Source organism: Geotrypetes seraphini, chromosome 6 (assembly GCF_902459505.1).
Source record: "Geotrypetes seraphini chromosome 6, aGeoSer1.1, whole genome shotgun sequence".
Lineage (NCBI taxonomy): Eukaryota > Metazoa > Chordata > Amphibia > Gymnophiona > Dermophiidae > Geotrypetes > Geotrypetes seraphini.
This window is the reverse complement of record NC_047089.1, coordinates 185,935,406-185,953,742: the sequence shown is the minus strand read 5'-3', so window position 1 is coordinate 185,953,742 and position 18,337 is coordinate 185,935,406. Positions and strand designations below refer to the sequence as shown.

Here is an 18,337-nt window from a genome sequence, read left to right as displayed (position 1 = left end):
CTGACGTCGGAGGGGAGGGAGGGCTTAAACAAAGCTTAAACAAAGCACTCCCTCCCTCCGACGTCAGCGCTGACGTCGGGAAGACTTCCGTTTGGCTCTGTGCTGCAGGCAGTGCAGGTAAGGAGGAGAGTAGCCTCGCGGTTCGAGTGGCTACCAAGGGAGGGGGCGGTCCGCCCCGCCACACCCCGCCCCGGTTGCAGCACAGCCGGCCAGGTCCCCTTACTTTTGTGGCACTTCCCCGACCGACCGACAACAGCCCCGGTCCAACAATCCTCCCTGCCCTGTAGCCGCGAATCTAAATTATCTTCTTACAGCAGCTGTAATAAGGTAATTTAGATTCGCAGTTAAGGGCAGGGAGGTTTGTCGGACCGCGGCTGTTGTCAGTCGGTCGGGGAAGTGCCACAAAAGTAAGGGGACCTGGCCGGCTGTACTGCACCCGGGGCGGTAGAGAAGGAGTGGGGAGAAGGACGCTTAAAGGCCATGGGGAAGACGGAAGGAGGGGGGGAAGGACTCTGAAAGCACTTGAAGACAGAGGAGGGAGAAGGACGCTGAAAGCACATGGGGAATACAAAGGGGTGGAGAAGGACGCTGAAAGGCTGGGGAAGGACTCTGAAAGCACTTGTGGAAGACAGAGGGGGGAGAAGGATGCTGAAAGCACATGGGGAAGACAAAGGGGTGGAGAAGGACGCTGAAAGGACATGGGGAAGACAAAGGGGTGGAGAAGGACGCTGAAAGGCCATGGGAAGGGCGGGGGGGAAGGACTCTGAAAGCACTTGTGGAAGACAGAGGGGGGAGAAGGATGCTGAAAGCACATGGGGAAGACAAAGGGGTGGAGAAGGATGCTGAAAGCACATGGGGAAGACGGGGGGGGGTGGAGAAGGACGCTGAAAGGCCATGGGGAAGACAGAGAGGGAGAAGGACACTGAAAGCACATGTGGAAGACAGAGGGGGGAGAAGGACGCTGACAGGACATGGGGAAGATGGGGGGGAGAAGGACGCTGAAAGGAAATGGGGAAGAGAGAGTAGGGAGAAGACACTGGCAGGGAAGAAGACAGATGCCAGACTATGGGGGAGTGGAGAGAAGAAGATGGGTGCCAGACCAATTTGGAAGGGGGAAGAAAGGGAGAGGCACAGTAACAGAGCAAATGGAAGATGCAGAAGGAAGAGAGACAGTGGATGGAAGGAATTGAATGAGAACATGAGGAAAGCAGAAACCAGGCAACAAAGGTAGGAAAAGAATTATATTTCTTTTTTTTTATTTTGCTTCAGGATAAAGTAGTATATTAGTTGTGTTGATAAAAATTTATAAACATTAGAGGCTCTGGTAGAAACCCATTTGCAAAGTATGTATTCTTCCCAATTAATATTTTCAAATTAATAAAGTCTTTTTGCTTATTTGTAAAGGGGTTTCTACCAGAGCCTTTAATTCAGTAGCATAATTAAATGAAATAACTATTTCTGAAGTTTATATGGACGGGCGGGGACGGAGGGGATTCCTCGCGGGGACGGGTGGGGACGGAGGGGATTCCTCGCGGGGACGGGTGGGGACGGAGGGATTCCTCACGGGGACGGGTGGGGACGGGTGGGATTCCTCGTGGGGACGGGTGGGACTTTGGCGGGGACGGGTGGGGACGGGTGGGATTTCTGTCCCCGCGCAACTCTCTAACCTAGATCCATTCCTTCCCCGCCCCCGCCCCCTCCCCCAGATCCTCTGGATCCCATGAAATATAGTGCAAAATATAGACAGCAGATATAAATTCTCATGAGTGACACATTTTGATCACTAAATTAAATTAAATTTAAAATAAAATCATTTTTCCTACCTTTGTTATCTGGTGATTCCATGACTCTCTGGTTGCACTTCCTTCTGATTGTGCATCCTCTCTTTCATTTCTTTCTCTTTCTTTCTGTCTCCCTGCCCCCCCCCCCGACAAGCCAAGCCACCCTGCTTCCCCGATGCACCCTGCTTCCCCTGCCCCCGACAAGCCAAGCTACCCTGCTTTCCCTGCTCCACAACAAGCCAAGCCAGCCTGCTTCCCCTGCCCACTGACAAGCCAAGCCACCCTGCTTCCCCTGCTCCCAACAAGCCAAGCCACCCTGCTTTCCCTGCCCCCCAAGCCAAGCCAGCCTGCTTCCCCAACGCAGCCTGCTTCTCCTGCCCCCCGACAAGCCAAGCCTGCTTTCCCTGCCCCCACGCACCCTGCTTCCCTGACCCAACAACATCAAGGCGCTTGCAATGACTGCACTGCACAAGCACCAGGCCTACAAGTCTTCTCTCCCCCCCACCCCCGACGTCAATTCTGATATCGAAGAGGAAGTTCCGGGCCCGGAACTTCCTCTCCGATGTCAGAATTGATTGCAGGAAGAAGGCTTCTGGGCGGCAAGCAGCAGCAGCGGTGGACCGTGGGGGGTGGGGGAGTTGAATTGGCACTGGAGGGAGACTGGTAAGCAGTGGCAGTGGCAGATAGGGGGGGGTTGAATCAGGCACTGAAGGGAGGCTAGCTTTGGCGCGGCAAGGAGGGAGGGGAAGCGATTGCCTGTTCCATTGTTCCCACGCACAGCTTCGGGACACTGTCCCTGAAAACGGGACATTTCGGCATCCAGAAGCTGTGTGTGGGACAACGGGACAGGGGATCTAAAAACGAGACGGTCCCGTTCAAAATGGGAGATATGGTCACCTTAATCATTACATGACTTCCTGGCACAGAACATGCTGGCAAGGGCATTGCTCATGTTTTACAGAGCATCACAGTGTGGTCTCTTTCCATCTTTCTGTGGTCTGCATATCCGTGTGGATTTTCTCCTGCCATGGCTCTCCTGCTCAGTTTGTTGTCTCAGCCCAGCTGTAGCTTACAGGCTCTCAATGCAACCTCCTTTTGCAACCCCTCGTTCATGTTTTCTATTTAATCTTCTAAACAAACTAGCTATAGGCAATCTGGAATTCAATTAACCTTTCGACAAGTAATTGCTCAAACACGATATTGCCATGACAAGAACAAGTGAACAACTACATGCCAGGCTCTAGGTGTGCAGCATCATAGGCCCCAGGGTCAGGGGCATGGAGCTGGCATGTTACTGCAGCGGGGGTGGGGGTGAAAACCTGTGGTGCAAGAGAGCCATTGGAGGACCGGGACATGAATCCTGCACTGGAGAGATTAAGAGTGTTTACTATTAATTTGCAGGCTTGGACTGGCCATCTGGCAGCTCAGGCAAATGCTTCAGGGACAAGTAGCAGCCAGGGCCAGTTCAGTCTGATGCATTTACAGGAAAATGGTAGCACTTTGCAAAATCTGGCGGACTGCGTGTAACCCACAGGTTGCTGTTCACATGTATTCCTAGAATTTCTTGGGCACTCTGCTGCATCATGGGTTTTAACACATCTGGGTCAACATGTGAAAAAGTAAAAAAAGTAATGGCATAGGAATTTGAAACTATCTGTCTCAGAAAAAAATTCAAATTTGATGTGTATTATAACCATGCCTTATTAGTTGCTAAAAAATTGATATAAATTTATCAATAACTATAAAAGATTCCTAAAGCATAAATAAGTACACATGAAGTAAAAAAAATTATTTTGTAAAATGTGATTGACTGTAATGATGAGATTAATAACCTAAGGGTAAATACATAAATTTGGGACTCTGTTATAAAGCTTTATATGGGCAGGCACCTGAGTATTTACTGGAATTATTTACTTTTTTTTTTTTTTTTTTTTTTTAAGTGGATCGTCCTTTACGTATTACATCTTTTTTTGTGTTTCCTCCTGTTAGAGGTTGTATTTATAAAAAGTTCTTACAGCGCCTGTTCGCCTATCAGGCTGCCAGTTGGGATAGGAAGTTACATACTCTATTTGCCCGGTCATTTCAGAAAACTATTTAAATCGACTTTATTCATGAGGTTCCTAGGAAATTAAAAGGTGTCTATGATTATTCTGTAGGTCACTGGGGTTGTCCAATTGCAATCTGAGAGGCTGGGTTTAAGGAAGGATTTATTCAAAGAATGTAGTCTTTTGAGATATTGATATAGCACTATTTAACTGACAAATTAATGCACATGTTAAAAAGTTCTAAAGTATGTTACACAATTTTATTAAAATGAAAGTCTGAAGTGAAACAGAAATATTTGAAAATCAACTCCAAAAATGTTTTGACTGTATACATCTCTAGTATTTTGGGTTTGGTGAAATTCAAATAAAAGAAATCAAAATCATTCAAAAGATAGGCTGGTGAAAATCTTCACCCACTAGAGATCTTCTGCTGGTCCCGGAGTATTCTCTCCACTGTGGCCCACCCCAGCAGAAACAGGAAGTTGTCAGAGAGGGCAGGCTGCAGTGGAGAGAAGACTCTGAGACCGGTGGCAGGGTAGCTTTGTGAATTGCTACTACCACCCGGCAACTTTTACAACAAATTAAAGGTAGATGTGGGGTGGGGGTAGGGAATGGGGAAAATGCCAATTGGGGGAGAAGAGTGAAAGGATTAGATACTGGGAAGGGGTGCAGCAGAGAGCGCTGTCTAGTTGGTAGGCTGGCCGGCAGCAAGATGCTACACCCTCCTCAGCAGTGCTGCCTGAAGATAGATATTGAAATCGGTGGGGGGGGGGGCTAGAAAGAAGGCCCTTCCTGAATGTCAGATTTGGGGAAGGAATAAAAGGCATAAAGGGAGAGATATTGGACTTAGGGGAGCGAGTGAGAGAAGGGAGAGATGTTGGACTTAAGTGAGGAAAGGCGGGAAAGATAGATTCAGAGATGAGATAGGGGAAGGAGGGAAAGATGTCAGATTTGGGAGATAGAAGGGAGATGGATGGGGAGGACAGAGGGAGAAAGGGGACAGGAAGAGAAGATAGAGGGGGGTAGAAGGGGATAATGAGAAATGGACTTTGGGGAAGGATAGAGGGGGCAGGAGGAGGACAGATGGCAAAAAGAGTGAAAGGGGTCTAGGGAGAGATGGTTGAGGGTTTGAAAGGGGTGGAAGGAAAGGTGGACTTGGTGGAGGAAGGCAAAATGGTGAGAGGGAGAGGTGGACTTGGTGGAGGAGGGGAAAATGGTGAGAGGAAGACATGAAAAATTCAGAAATAGCAGAGGAAGAGGAGAGATACCTGCCCACCTTACCTGATCAAAACAGCTATCCCAATCATGGAAAAAATAACCCAATGGCTCAACTATCATCTAAAAACTGGATTACCCCCACACACACATAAATCAAGAGGAGGAATTATTTCAATGCCCTTTCCCAAGAACCCAAAACTCAGCCCCTCTGATGTGACCAATTATTGGCCAGTAGCTTCCATCCACCTATTTATCAAAATGGTGGAAGGATATGTCACAGAACAACTCAAATGCTACTTATAATGCTTCAATATCCTACAACCTTCACAATTGGGATTCAGGGGGGAAAAAAATCACAGCACTGAGACAGTAACATACAGCAAAGAACTACTAAGCAAGGGTCACAGCACAATCATAATCCAATTTAACCTAAGCAGTACATTTGACCAGTAGACTTTGATCAAATGTCCGAGATTTTCAGTGATTTCGGATTTAATGATCCAGTCCTCTGCTGGTTGCAAGGCTTCCTAACCACTTGGCACTATGTTGTACATAAGGATGGTGTACTTTCCGACAGCTGGTGCCCTCCCAGCTTTCACCATCAGTATTCATCCTTCTATTATAATCCATGGAGCCAACCTAGGTCTCACACATATAAAACATTTCACATATACAGATGACATAATGATCATGCTACCTGAAATGGCTGCATTAGCCAACACCCTCACCACTGTCAAAAGACGTGTCCACATAATAGAAAACTGGACCTCAACCCACTGCCTCAAACGAAATAAGAACAAAACCAAATTACTTTGGCTAGGACCCTCAACCAACCCACACTACATTCCAATGATTATAGTAGATGAAATAGACTCTAAAACATTGCTATCGCATCTACGACTAGTTCAAAATGCAGCAGCAAGGCTCATATGTATAAATTGGCTATAGAAATCGGAACACCTAAAGCCCTACTATTGGCTGTCCATAACTGCAAGGATCAAGTTTAAATTAGGAATCACTGCCTCGAAGATCTGCCAGGGAATGCCCCCAACTACTTAACAGAATTGACCATCCTATTCCAGGATGCCTCCAACAGATATTCCACCAGAAATATTTTCCACTTAAAATTTTCAGCATGCAATTATATAACGTCTACCAGGCAAATTATCTTATCCATTCAATATCAATTAGCAAAATGCTGGAACCAACGATCTTGTGACCAATATCTCAGATTCAGAAAACATTTAAAAGCATTTCTGTACCAAAACTGGAAGCCGACCCGGAAGTAACTGAAATGCAACTCCTGGAACATAACGATGAGTCAAAGATGACCTACTTAAACTTATAACTATGTATTTGGAACTATAACCTAACTGTACTGTACTGCATTGTAACTTTCTGAGTAACTGACCCAATCTCTTGTAATGTAAGCTGACCTTGACCTGAACAGGTAAAGGCAGAATAGAAAACCTGATTAACATAACATATTTGTACATGTACATATGGCCATAGAGAAACTTTTACAAAATTTACCCTTTTAATCAGTGGCGTACCTAGGGTATGTGGCACCCGGGGCCCATCATTTTTTGAAACCCCCCCCCATCTATATGAAAAATATGATTTTTAGTAACAATCCACATATCACACAAGAGTGTACCTAGGAAAAGGCAGCATCTTAAACACTGCAGTGAGCACTAGAAAACCAACACATACATTGTAAAACTGAACAAGCCAGATCCCGCACAGTCAATTGATCTTGTAATCAATGCCAACTGAAAACTATGTTCTTTTCATACACACAGAACAGAGATATACCCTTGCCCAATATGGAATAATCACAAACTAAAAATAGAAATATGTAGACAAAAGTTAAACTGAACTGCCAAGAAACCAGACCCTGGATACAATGCAACACCACAAAAACAGTAACACATGTCCTCTAATACAGTGCAAAATATAAAGACAGTAGATGTAAATTTTGAAAAACTGATACATAACAATCACCACTTTACAAATTAACAAATAAAAATATAACAAATAATGAGAAATTAAAAAATACCATTTTATTGGACTAATCCCCGTAAGCTTGGTCCCCATCACCGCAAGCCACCTGATTCCATCCACACAAGCCTTGAATTGTTTATATTAAAGTATAAAAAGAACCAATATTCTGTACAATTGTCAATTTATAAATCAGCGTCTTCTCCCCACTCTCTCTTCCCCATTTCCCTTCAGCGTCCTCAGCCCACTCTCTCTCCACTTTCCTTCAGCGCACGCACATAAAAACAAGCAAGTAATTTTATATCGTTTTCATTCTATTCATTCATAGAAATTAAAGTCTAAATAATGCCAGTCACATAACAAAACATGATTTTACAAATATAATTCCCTGCAGTCAAGCCTGCAAGGATTACTAGATGTCTTTCAGCAGCTCCCCTCCCTCCCTCCCCGTTACCTTCGTGGCCAAGTCAAAATGATCTACCAACAATAAAATTTTAAAAACACAAAGCACATTGTACGCAGAGAAAATGTTAATTATCATTTATATTCCGCGGGTTTTCAAAGAGGTCAAGGCAGATGACTTTATGCAATGTCACCTCAGTAACAACTATACAAAAATAGACAAATATACCCCCTCCCTTTTTATTAAACCGTGATAGCGAATTTTAGCGCAGGGAGCTGCGCTGAATGCCCCACGCTGCTCTCAACGCTCCCTGCGCTAAAAACTGCTATTGCAGTTTAGTAAAAGGGGCCCATAGTGCAAAATATAGACAGCATATATAAATTCTCAAAACGGACACATTTTGATCACTAAATTGAAAATAAAATAATTTTTCCTACCTTTTTTGGTAATTTCATCAGTCTCTGGTTGCACTTTATTCTTCTGACTGTGCATCCAATATTTCTTCCCTTCTTTCAGCCTCCTGTATGCTTCCTCTCCTCCAGACCTCATTCCCTCCCCCAACTTTTTCTTTGTTTCATCCTGTCCCCTTCTTTCTTTCTCTCTCCATGCCCCCTTTCTTTCTGTATGTCTGTCTTTCTCTCTCTCTCCGTGCCCCATTTCTTTCTTTCACCCTTCCTTCTTTCTTTCTCTCTCCATGCCCCCTTTCTTTCTCTATGTCTGTCTTTCTCTCTCTTTCCCCATGCCCCATTTTTTTTCTTTCTTTCACCCTGCCCCCTTTCTTTCTTTCTGGATCCCTGTCCCCCCCTCTTGCTTTCTTTCTCCCTTCCCTCCTCCATGCCACCGCCGTTACCACCACCATGCTGCCACCACCGCCGGGGAAATGCTGCCACTGGCCATCGGAAACAGGCCAGCGCCGAATTCGCCCTCCTTCTTTTCCTGCAGGCCGACCAACTCTGGCTGCCCAACATCAATTCTAACGTCGGAGAGGACGTTCTAGGCCAGCCAGGCAGCGATTGGCTGGCCCAGAACGTCCTCTCCGACGTCAGAATTGACGTCGGACGGCTAGAGTTGCTCAGCTCGGGGAAGAGAAGCAGGGAGGGAGAATTCGGCACCGGCTTCTTTCTGATGACGGCAATGGTAGCCTTTTTGATTTGATTTTTTTAAATTTTATTTCTTATATACCGCTATACCGTGAGGTTCAAAGCGGTTTACAATGAAGATAGATTAAAGATACATTAAAATAAAATAAATAAAAATTGTACTTTCCCCGGCGGCAGCCTATTCCCCGGTAAGTGGCCAGCTGTACACCCCCTCGGGCCTTGCACCTGGGGTGGACCGCCTCCCCCACCCCACCCCCCCTTGGTACACCACTGCTTTTAATTTGGCAACACGCATAACAATAACATTATCTGAATCTAAATTAGGAGAATTGCTTGGCCCCACAGTTTACAGTATTTGCCTTCAGTTTTTAGGGGGTTTCTGTTGTAGTTTTTATAACACAGAAGCTCCTGCAAGGTAAGTGAGACTGTGTGGATGCTGCCGTGTTTTCCTGGCCAGTGCTATGGTCGCCTTTGCTCCTCTGCATCAGTAAACAGAGCATTCAAAGTTATATTTTTACCCTCTGAACTCCCCCCCTTCCCCTCATTCACTGAACCTTTCATTATGTTCTTTTCTCCCCATTTTTCTCTGTCCCTCTCATCCTTTTTATAATTCCCCCTTCTCTCTCTCATTTCTCTTCTATTTATTCTTTTTCTTTCCTTTCTCCCCTTTTTCTTTCCCTCTCTCTTTCCTATTCTTTCTATCTCTTCCCTTTTCTTTTCTTTAACCTCTTTCTTCCTCCTCAATTTTTCTATTTCTTTACTTCTCTCACTTCTCCTTTTCCCCCTCTTTATTCCTCTTCTTCTCCCTTTATATTTCTCTATACTCCCACTTCTCTCCCTTTCCACTTCTCTTGACTTTTCTCCCCATTCCCCTACCCTTACCTCTCTCACTTTATCTTTACCCTTTTTTTTCACACCTTATCTCTTTCTTTCTCCTTCTCTTCACACTTAGCCTTCCTTCTCTATTTCTCTTCCTGCCCTTCAGCTCCTTCCTCTAAACTTCCTCTCCATCCACATTAATAATTGCAGTCCAGATATGTATCCACTTGAAAAAAAAACACGGGGGTGCTAAAAATCAAATGCATAATAACCAGTGAAAGAGAAGGTGAGAGAGAGGAGAAAGCAAGGGCAGTTAAAGAGAATATACATGAATGATACCTAGAGAAAAGGATGAGACAGGGTAATAGGTTCACATTTCTATTTTTCCCTTTCTTATGAGCATAAGGGGGAGAGTAGGAGATAGTGGATACTGCGGATGGCCAAACTGGATAGGCCATTTGGCCTTTATCTGCCGTCATGTTTCTAAAATATTTTGACAGGAACTAAATCAACAGGTCCGTATCACTGAATCTGAAACATGTTATCAAGGCTTTTAAAGCGAGCTAAAGCACAGACTGCTGTAAGTGGGGCTATGAAATATCACTATACAATCAGGGTGGGCATTTATATTGTATGTGTGACATGTATATGTCACAATGTATGTGTAGGGGGGGTGTCCCTGCATGTATGAGCATACTGTTTGTGTGTTATTGCGCCTGTGGTTTGGCATTCGTTCTAGACAAAGAAATGAACAGATGTTTTGGTGTTTTTTTTTTTTAGCATTACTGCCATTCTCTCAGCCTCTTGAAACACCTGAGAAATTGGACGCCTGTTGCCTCTGTTACTGTGAGAGCCTTGATTATTCCACAGGGCTCTGAAAGCATGGATATTTGTGTGTGTGTGTGTGTGTGAGAGAGTGAGGAGGTGTGTGACACTATCTATCTATATATATATATACACACACATATAAGTGCATGTGTGTTTGAGAATGTGTAAGACAGATGTGTGAGTGACACAAATGTGTTGGGGGGGGGGAGAGAGCAAGTTCCCATGAAAGAGACAGGGTGTATATATATGTGAGAGAAATATATGTACAGTATATGTTTGAATGTATGTGCGTAAGAGATAGAAACAAAATGTTGTATGTTCTCTCAGGGATTCTGCAGCTGTTGTATTATATGTGTTGGAGGAAAAAGAGAACGAGAAACACTTATAGAAAGACATAATAGTCCAATTGTCTCTGAAAACCGAACAGAGTGATAGAAAACGAAAATAAAGGGGGAAATGAGTTGGAGGAGGGTAACCGGGAGCAAGAGGGGGTATGTGCCAGCCGTCTGTCTTCTCTCCCTTTCTGCCAAGGGAACCTTCCAGTCAGGCAGCTAAACCCCACGCAGGGCAATTACAAGCAGGGCTGCAAGAGGCTCTCGGTGCGCGCGTAAAGAGGGGGGAGGTTTATTTGTCATTTTCTCCTCCCCTCGGCAAGAAACGTCGGGCGGGAGAGAGAGAGAGAGAGAGAACAACCCTCCAGCCAGGAGAGCCCCCCCCCCCCCCCCCCCCCCCGCCTTGTGCTGCTGCCTGGGCTCCTCGTTGCTAATCGCCGTCTGGACGGCGGGACCGAGAGGGCACCGAGCCCCCAGATCAGCTGGCCAGGGTAAGTCCATCAGGCGCTTTCGGGGTTTGGGATAATGGGGGGATGGTGTGGCGGGTTGTATAAGGGGGAATTTCGGTGGAGAAGGAGCGAGAAAGTCCGACTTCTGCCGTTTAGGGGGAGGAGATGGAAAAGACGGTTTACCCAGATACTACTCCCGCCTCATCCCAGCACGTACATGTAACAAAACACTCACAAACACACATACGCGCACTTTAATACATACACGCACACGGAGTCACATTACACCGGCACATCCGGGCCACACGTTGCAAGCTTTCTGGCATTTCCAGCCAAGCAACCTGTTCCGCCGCACGTTAGAGAAGACAAAACTACATTTGGGTGGAGCTCGCTTTTCACTTTTTTTTTTTTTTTGGGGGGGGGGGGGGAAGAGGAGAAAAGGAGCTCGTGGAAATCCTCCATAAACGTTATGGGACATCCGTTCATTTTATAGGACATTTCCTGAGATTTATGATCGTAGCAAAGCTCTGCTATAAAACTGCCCTGTTTGGCTATATAGGGTCCTCTCTCTGTTTTAGGCCACTATGCTCTTACTCTGTTATTGCGCACACGATTTCTGCTTATAACGCGGATTTTTCGGCTCGGCTATAAAGTACTCCCTGAGCCATAGCTTTGGTGCTCTTTTCTCCGATATAAAATTGTTCCCTGCAGGCTTCTTTCCGCTGTAAGGCTCTGGGTATTCTCATAGTGTGTGAGCCACTCGGTAGTTCACTGTATAAGACTTCTGGTGGACTTCATCTCCCTCAGATACTAACTGCAATTGACACCAAAAAGTGCCTCGTGTGATCGGTGTAACTGGGGATTGAGGCCGGGAGGCTGTGGGGACACGTCATTTCAATTTCAGATGAATTTCTTATATACAATGACAGACGGGATTCCCTCCCCCCTTTCCTTCATTTCTTGTTTCTCTTTCCATATTGCCGACTTTTCAAACTCCAGCTTCTAACAAGAGAACTGGAAAAATAACTGGCCTCCATTTTTCTTTCTTTTCAAAAATAAAAGCCTAGTTTAGAGGACTGCCGACACGTTTCGGCTATAGGTGGCGGGAAAGGGACACAAGAATACCTGAGGTGAGCTCAGGAGCTCAAGGGGGGGGGGGGGGATTAGGACATGCTTCCGGTCCTAAAACCACCTGCACAGCAGCAAGACTTCACCCTGGAAGGGGGTATGGGGGGTGTTTGTGAATGTGTGCAAAGTTTGCTCTGCTGCTGCCCAGGCTGTTCCCATTCTGTGGTGGTTTCTATCCAGGTCACCCTCTTCTGTGGTATATTAGTGAGGGAATACAGCGCTCATAGGCATAATTTGATGTGGACCTGGGGGAGGGGGGCTTTCCAAATGATGTGGGTGTTAATGCTGAATTGGCTCCCCTGTCTTCACTACCAATATAACTTCCCCCTGCAACTCCCAGAGTAAGCAGGCAAACTGCACTGATGCCCACATGCTACCGTGCTGACCTGTTCTATGGTTGGGATGTTTTTGGTTTACAGAACTGCTAGGTCTCTCCCCATTTAACCCTGTCCTGTGCTGAGGAAGCTTGTACTGCTGCTGCTGTCTACCTGTTCTGTGGTGGGACTAGCCCTACTGCTGCCTCCTCCCACAATTTGGTCTTGCCTGTGCTGAGCCATTATGTGTAAAGGAAGCTTGCACTGCTGCTGCTTGTGCTGTACCTGTTCTGTTCTGGAATTTGCACTATTATTGCCCCTCCTCCAACTCATGCTGCTCCTGTGAGTATGAGGGAAGTTTGCAATGTCCTGTGCTGAGGCAGGGTGTGTGCATAAGGGATGTTGCCTATGCTGCATCTGTTCTGTAGTGGGACCTGCACTGTTACTCCTCCTTCCTTCCCCTTCCTCTCCCAAGCTGGTGTGTGTGTGTAGGAAGCTTGCATGTGGTACCTGTTCTGTGGAAGATATGCATTACTACTGCCCCCATCTGGTCCTGCCCTGTTCTGCACTGCTGACGCCTGTGTGGTTCTATGGTGGGGCAGTGTGTGAGAGTTTGCACTGTTGTTGCCTATGCCTGTTCTGTGGTGGAGCAAAATCTTTTGCTTTTGAGTCATAGGCCATGGGGAGGTGCAGAAATTCCATGAGATGTGAGATCTAAAGTCCTCATTTCACAAATAAGAAAACAACAAACAAACCCTCTCCCCTACAGTCTAGATGAAGATTGTGTGGAAGGCAAGGGCTGGCTTTTGTGAGTGAGAAAAGGAAATGCAAATCTTTAATCCACTTTCCCTATCAGCACCAACTCTTATCTTACAGGGGACCACAATGATTTGTTCAAGGGAATGTAAAGTCAACAGACTAGATTCAGTGGATGAAGACAGGTCCTTTGTCTTGTGTAGCAGTCCTGAGGTTCTTCTTGCACATTGGGCTAGATTCACTAACTTGACTCTCCGTGGCCAATCCATGCAGGCCCGACCAATTCACGAAACAAAAAAATTAAAATGAGGGCGTTCGGAGGAACACCCCCCCTCCGACTGCACGGATCGCTAGTGTGCGATCCTGATGCATGCCTATAGATGGTCTGCGCATGCGTTTGGTATCCGTTTTTGCAGGGTTGTTTTTTGTTTTGTTTTTTTTACTGGCCTCGACTCTTCTGCTTTCTCAGGGAAGGGCAATCCCCGGCGGCAGCAGCCTCTTCCCCTTCGTCAACACAAGTTCACTGCCCCGGTGAGTCCCTGCTGTGAAGAGCCACAGCTAACACGTTTTCAACAAGATGTTGCCAGGAGGGGACTTTTAAAAGCAGGCAATTATTGGCTCTCCTGCTCTCTGTCTCCCTTCCCCGCAGTGCAGCCCCACTTTAAAACCATGGGCTTGCACTGCGGGGAAGGGTGGCAGACAGCAGGAGAGTCGGGGCAGCAAGAGCAGGGCTCGGCTGGAAGGGGCAGAGAGCAGAGCGGCAGAGAAAGGCTGCAGGGCTGGGATTTCAGGCCGATGACAGTCGGAAAGGACGTTTGCGACTGGTCCCCAGCAGTCGATTCTTGTGTTGATCGGCCAGCCCAGTCGGTTTCCAAGATTTCTTTAGTGAGTGCCTACTTTGCATGCCGTTCCCCTCATTTGCATGCACGAATCGGAATCGGATCAGCACAGAGGTAAGTGAATTGGGCCAGAGTAAAATCGGGTCGCAAACCGATCGGTACACGATCGGTTTGCTTAGTGAATCTAGCCCATTATGACAAGACTCCTAAGTATTTTCTCCAATAGAAACATTCAGATGGGTCTTATGATTCCCACTCATGCAGGAGCAAAGGAACACACATGTACCTCATTTCCAAACAATCTAAAGTTAAAAGCATGGTTCTTTATTCATTCCCTCTACTTAACATACTTTACTGATAAAAGATGGAGCTTCTGCTGAAATGGGACCCTTGCAGGATAAAATTGCTACTTTTCACCAAGCAAGTGATCCTGTATAGGTGGCAGTTGGCTTTGGTTCCCACTCTCCAGCATCGGAAAGATTGCATATTTGCATTGTTGTTATATGACAGGAGGTCTGTGGGGAATATTGATTCTACACGATGGTCTGCTTTTCAATCTACCTGGGAACTTTATTGGAACACAGTCACTCACCGACAGCGCAGTTTATTGTTAAATGTATAAGTGTCTCTTTTTCCTGTGCATCTGGTTGCCTTTGGGAGGGTGGCATGGAGTTGGTGTTGGGTTTTAAGAAGGGGTTGTTTTTCTTTGTTTTATGTAAAGTAGTGAACTGTGAGTTACCGTGTTTCGTATTTTGTTGGCATTTATACTTCTTGCTGATTATTGCTTTTTATTGTTGAATTCCTTTTGACTTCCTATTGTTCTATAATAGTCATGTCTTTGATGCTACTGTTCACACACAATAAAGATGATTGTGAAAAATTTTTTGCATACTGCAAGACATGTTCAAGCATCCTGCAGTAACTGCCAAATGTGCATGCAGTAAAAAATATTTTTCTTTTTTTGAAGGGCGTGTCGGGGGCAGAGTGTGCATTCATGCGCCAAACATAGATAACATATATGTTAATGTACACTACCTCTTACTGCCTACAAAATGGGTGGTGGTGGTAAGCAAGGGCATCATAGCAAGAAGTCCATTTTGGGGGGTCCCAAAAATGGACTGAGGGGGTCCCAATGTTCTCCTCCCCCAGCTGCTCACCCACCGCAATACTACCTTTGCTGGCAGGGATGCCAAGCACCGCTAGCTGAAGACATATTCCGCCTGGGTTGCACTTGTAGTGGTACTTTACTCAGGCATATTGGGACTACCTCCTATCACTGGTGGTCCAGCCAGGGTCAATGGGGTAGTAGCCATTTTAAAGTAGCTGCTGCTAGGGACAGGAGGGAGGGGCTTCATTCCTGCCTTCATCACCCCTTCTGGACCACCAGTGATAGGAAGTAGGCCCAGGGAGGTCTATCAAGCCCTTGCTTATGTTTATTAGGTGTCAGGTCAAAAGCGTGCCGGGACAAAGGCGCGCGCAGACAATTGAGCGCAGCGTGGAGGCGTGTGCTGCAGAAAATTACTGTTTTTAGGGCTCCGATGGGGGTGTCCACTTTGCTTAATAGAGATCGCGCCGCGTTGTGGGGGCGTTGTGGGGGGTTTGGGGGGTTGTAACCCCCCACATTTTACTGAAAACTTTACTTTTTCCCTGTTTTTAGGGAAAAAGTTAAGTTTACAGTAAAATGTGGGGGGTTACAACCCCCCAACCCCCCCCACAACGCCGGAGCGATCTCTATTAAGTAAACTGGGGGGGCTCCCCAACAAAACCCCCGTCGGAGCCCCTAAAAACAGTAATTTTCTTCGGCGCGTGCCTCCGTCTTGCGCTCAGTTGTCGGCGCGCGCCTTTGTCTTTCGCGGTGTTGTCTATGAACCGTTTATTAAAAGCTTAATAAACTGCAATTACAAAATAATGATCAATGGTTTTACAATGTTTAAAAAATGAATAAAATAAAACAATTAGAAAAAGAACGCCATTTTAAATAGGAAATAGGACAATCTTTCATACAAAAGAAGGGACATGACCTAGCAAAGAACATTACATCAAGGCAATAGGACACCCGCTAGCAGCTCAATCAGAGCTGAATGCTAGATGGAAAAAAAAATGTGCTTTTAATGAAGATTTAAATTTAGAAAATGTTAATTTAGCTCTGATACGAGGTGGGGAAGAAAATTATTCCAAAAGGAATAGAGGAACGTAATGAAAACCAGTGTTTTGCGTTGATTCATGATAGGCCAATTCAGGGGAGGGAAGGACCAGGTGATGGGCGTCAAGGGAATGAAGAGCACAAGAAGGGGGGGGGGGGTATAAAGAATAGTGAAAGAAAAGAGAAATTAAGCAGACACAAGATGTAAGAACTTATGAGTTATACATAAAACTTTGGACCAAATATGATATTAACTATGAGCCAATGCATTTGAGACCTGATCATATGTCTTCACTTTACCCAGAAACTGTATAGCAGAATTTTGGAGTGTCTGAAGATGGTGCAGCTAAGTAGAAGAAATGTCACAAAAACCTGTTTTACAGTAGTCAATATGTAAGATGACAAAAGCGTGGATTAAGAGTGTGTGGAGAGGCCATGCCAAACAACTTCCTAACAGAATGTAATCGCCTAAGCCAGTAGATACCAAGTTTAACTACATGAGAGATTAGATTGTGGAATGAGAATAGTTAGGCTATGGAACGCATTGCCAGATGATGTGGTAAAAGCAGTTAACGTAGCTGGTTTTAAAAAAGGTTTGGACAAGTTTCTGGAGGGAAAAGTCCATAGTCTGCTATTGAGACCAACATGGGGGGAACTTCCTGCCTTGGATCGGTAGCATGGAACGTTGCTACTGTTTGGGTTTTTGCCAGGTATTTGTGACCTGGATTGGCCACTGTGAAGACAGGATATTGGGCTAGATGGACCATTGGTCTGACCCAGTATGGCTATTCTTATGTTCTTATGACAAGTCATTTAGTAAAACTACGAGGGGGCGCTGAAAAGTTCTCAGCCTAACCAACCAATTTCCTAAATTCTGATCATTACTTTGCCACTGTAGCTGAAAAGAGTGTTATCTTATTTCATTAAGTGCCAATCTGCAGAAACAAAATTCTATGTATTTTTGACATTGTTTTGGATCATGGATTGAACCATATCCACATCATTCTCTTCTTAGACTGAGAACTTTACATCACCCCCTCGTAGTTACCAAAAGGAACAGGTAGGATATATTAAATAGACTCTTACCCCCCTCTTTTACTAAGGTGCGCTAATTCAATTTGCGCGTGCTAAACGCTAACGCATTCTTAGACTAACATGCAAGCGTTAGCGCGTAGTGCATGCTAATTGGTTTGCGCACCTTAGTAAAAGAGAATCTTAGTGGAAGTGAAAGTGGACCTGTGATCCAGCATGCTCTAATTTTGGATGGATTAAGGATCAATTAATTAGTAACAGGCTATTCAGAGAGTGACAAGAGGGAAGACTGAACAGGGGTTGTGTCCGGAGTGCTAGAACAGATTGGAAAGATTAATAAAATGTTATTGGCATAAATGAAGAACCTGATGTGAAACCTGTGAATCAGGCTTATTATTGGGCTAAAGAATATATTAAATAACAGTGGTGAATAAATAGAGCCCCGAAGAACCCCAGTGTACAGGAAAGGTGGGTAACGAAGAAGTCAGAGTACCGTATATTGAATAGGTACAGACTGACAGGAAAGAAGCAAAGCAGTGATACCGATAAATTCAAGCCATTTAAGGAAAAGATTGTGATCTATTAGATCAAAGGCAGGTAAGAGATCTGAAAACAACAAAAGCAGAAAGTTATTTGTATTGAGAAGAGAGTGAGGATCACTAAGAAGTGCATTAATTGTAGTTTTGATACTATGATTCTTTAACACGGTTGCTAAACTGGTTCCAGCCGATTTAGCCTGCATGTATTATAGCGGTGGATTATCAAAACAGCTTATTGTGGTCTTTAGCGAGCTTTCTAGCTGTCTCTGACACTGCCATGCAAATGGGCTCTTGAATATTGAAATGAGCACTCTGGTGGATTCTTAAAGATCGCCGAGTCATACTCAAAGTGCAGCATTGGCTTTTGGTGACAAAAAAATCAGGGGCTGGTCCAAGGGTGCTGGTAAAGTGGCAGAACAGTTAAAAGTGGCATATGTTTTGACTGTGGCTAATGAAACAAAATAAAAATTACATGATTCACATAAATTATAGTTTTTTTGGGTTTTTTTTAGGGGGAGTGGTAAACGCATGCTTCTTGAGTGCGAGTATTATAGCCATGTCTTATGAATTATAGTAGTTTATGCGCCCTTGTTAATAGCCGACATTGCAT

At 45.2% G+C, this 18,337-nt stretch overlaps 1 protein-coding gene across 4 annotated transcripts in view; it reads left to right on the top strand.

Moving 5' to 3' along the window:
- The window catches only part of LOC117363175 (melanin-concentrating hormone receptor 1-like), a 102,534-nt gene that overhangs the window by 2,606 nt on the left and 81,591 nt on the right, over positions 1–18,337 (top strand). For 2 of the 4 annotated variants that reach the window (XM_033950552.1, XM_033950549.1), the window contains exon 1: positions 10,893–11,018. The exons of 1 other annotated variant lie outside the window; for it this stretch is intronic. The gene's annotated coding sequence lies outside the window, so the exon portion shown is untranslated. Of the gene's footprint in view, positions 1–10,892; positions 11,019–12,617; positions 12,761–18,337 lie in introns of those variants that run through there. One more of the 4 variants, XM_033950550.1, reaches the window with a different exon arrangement.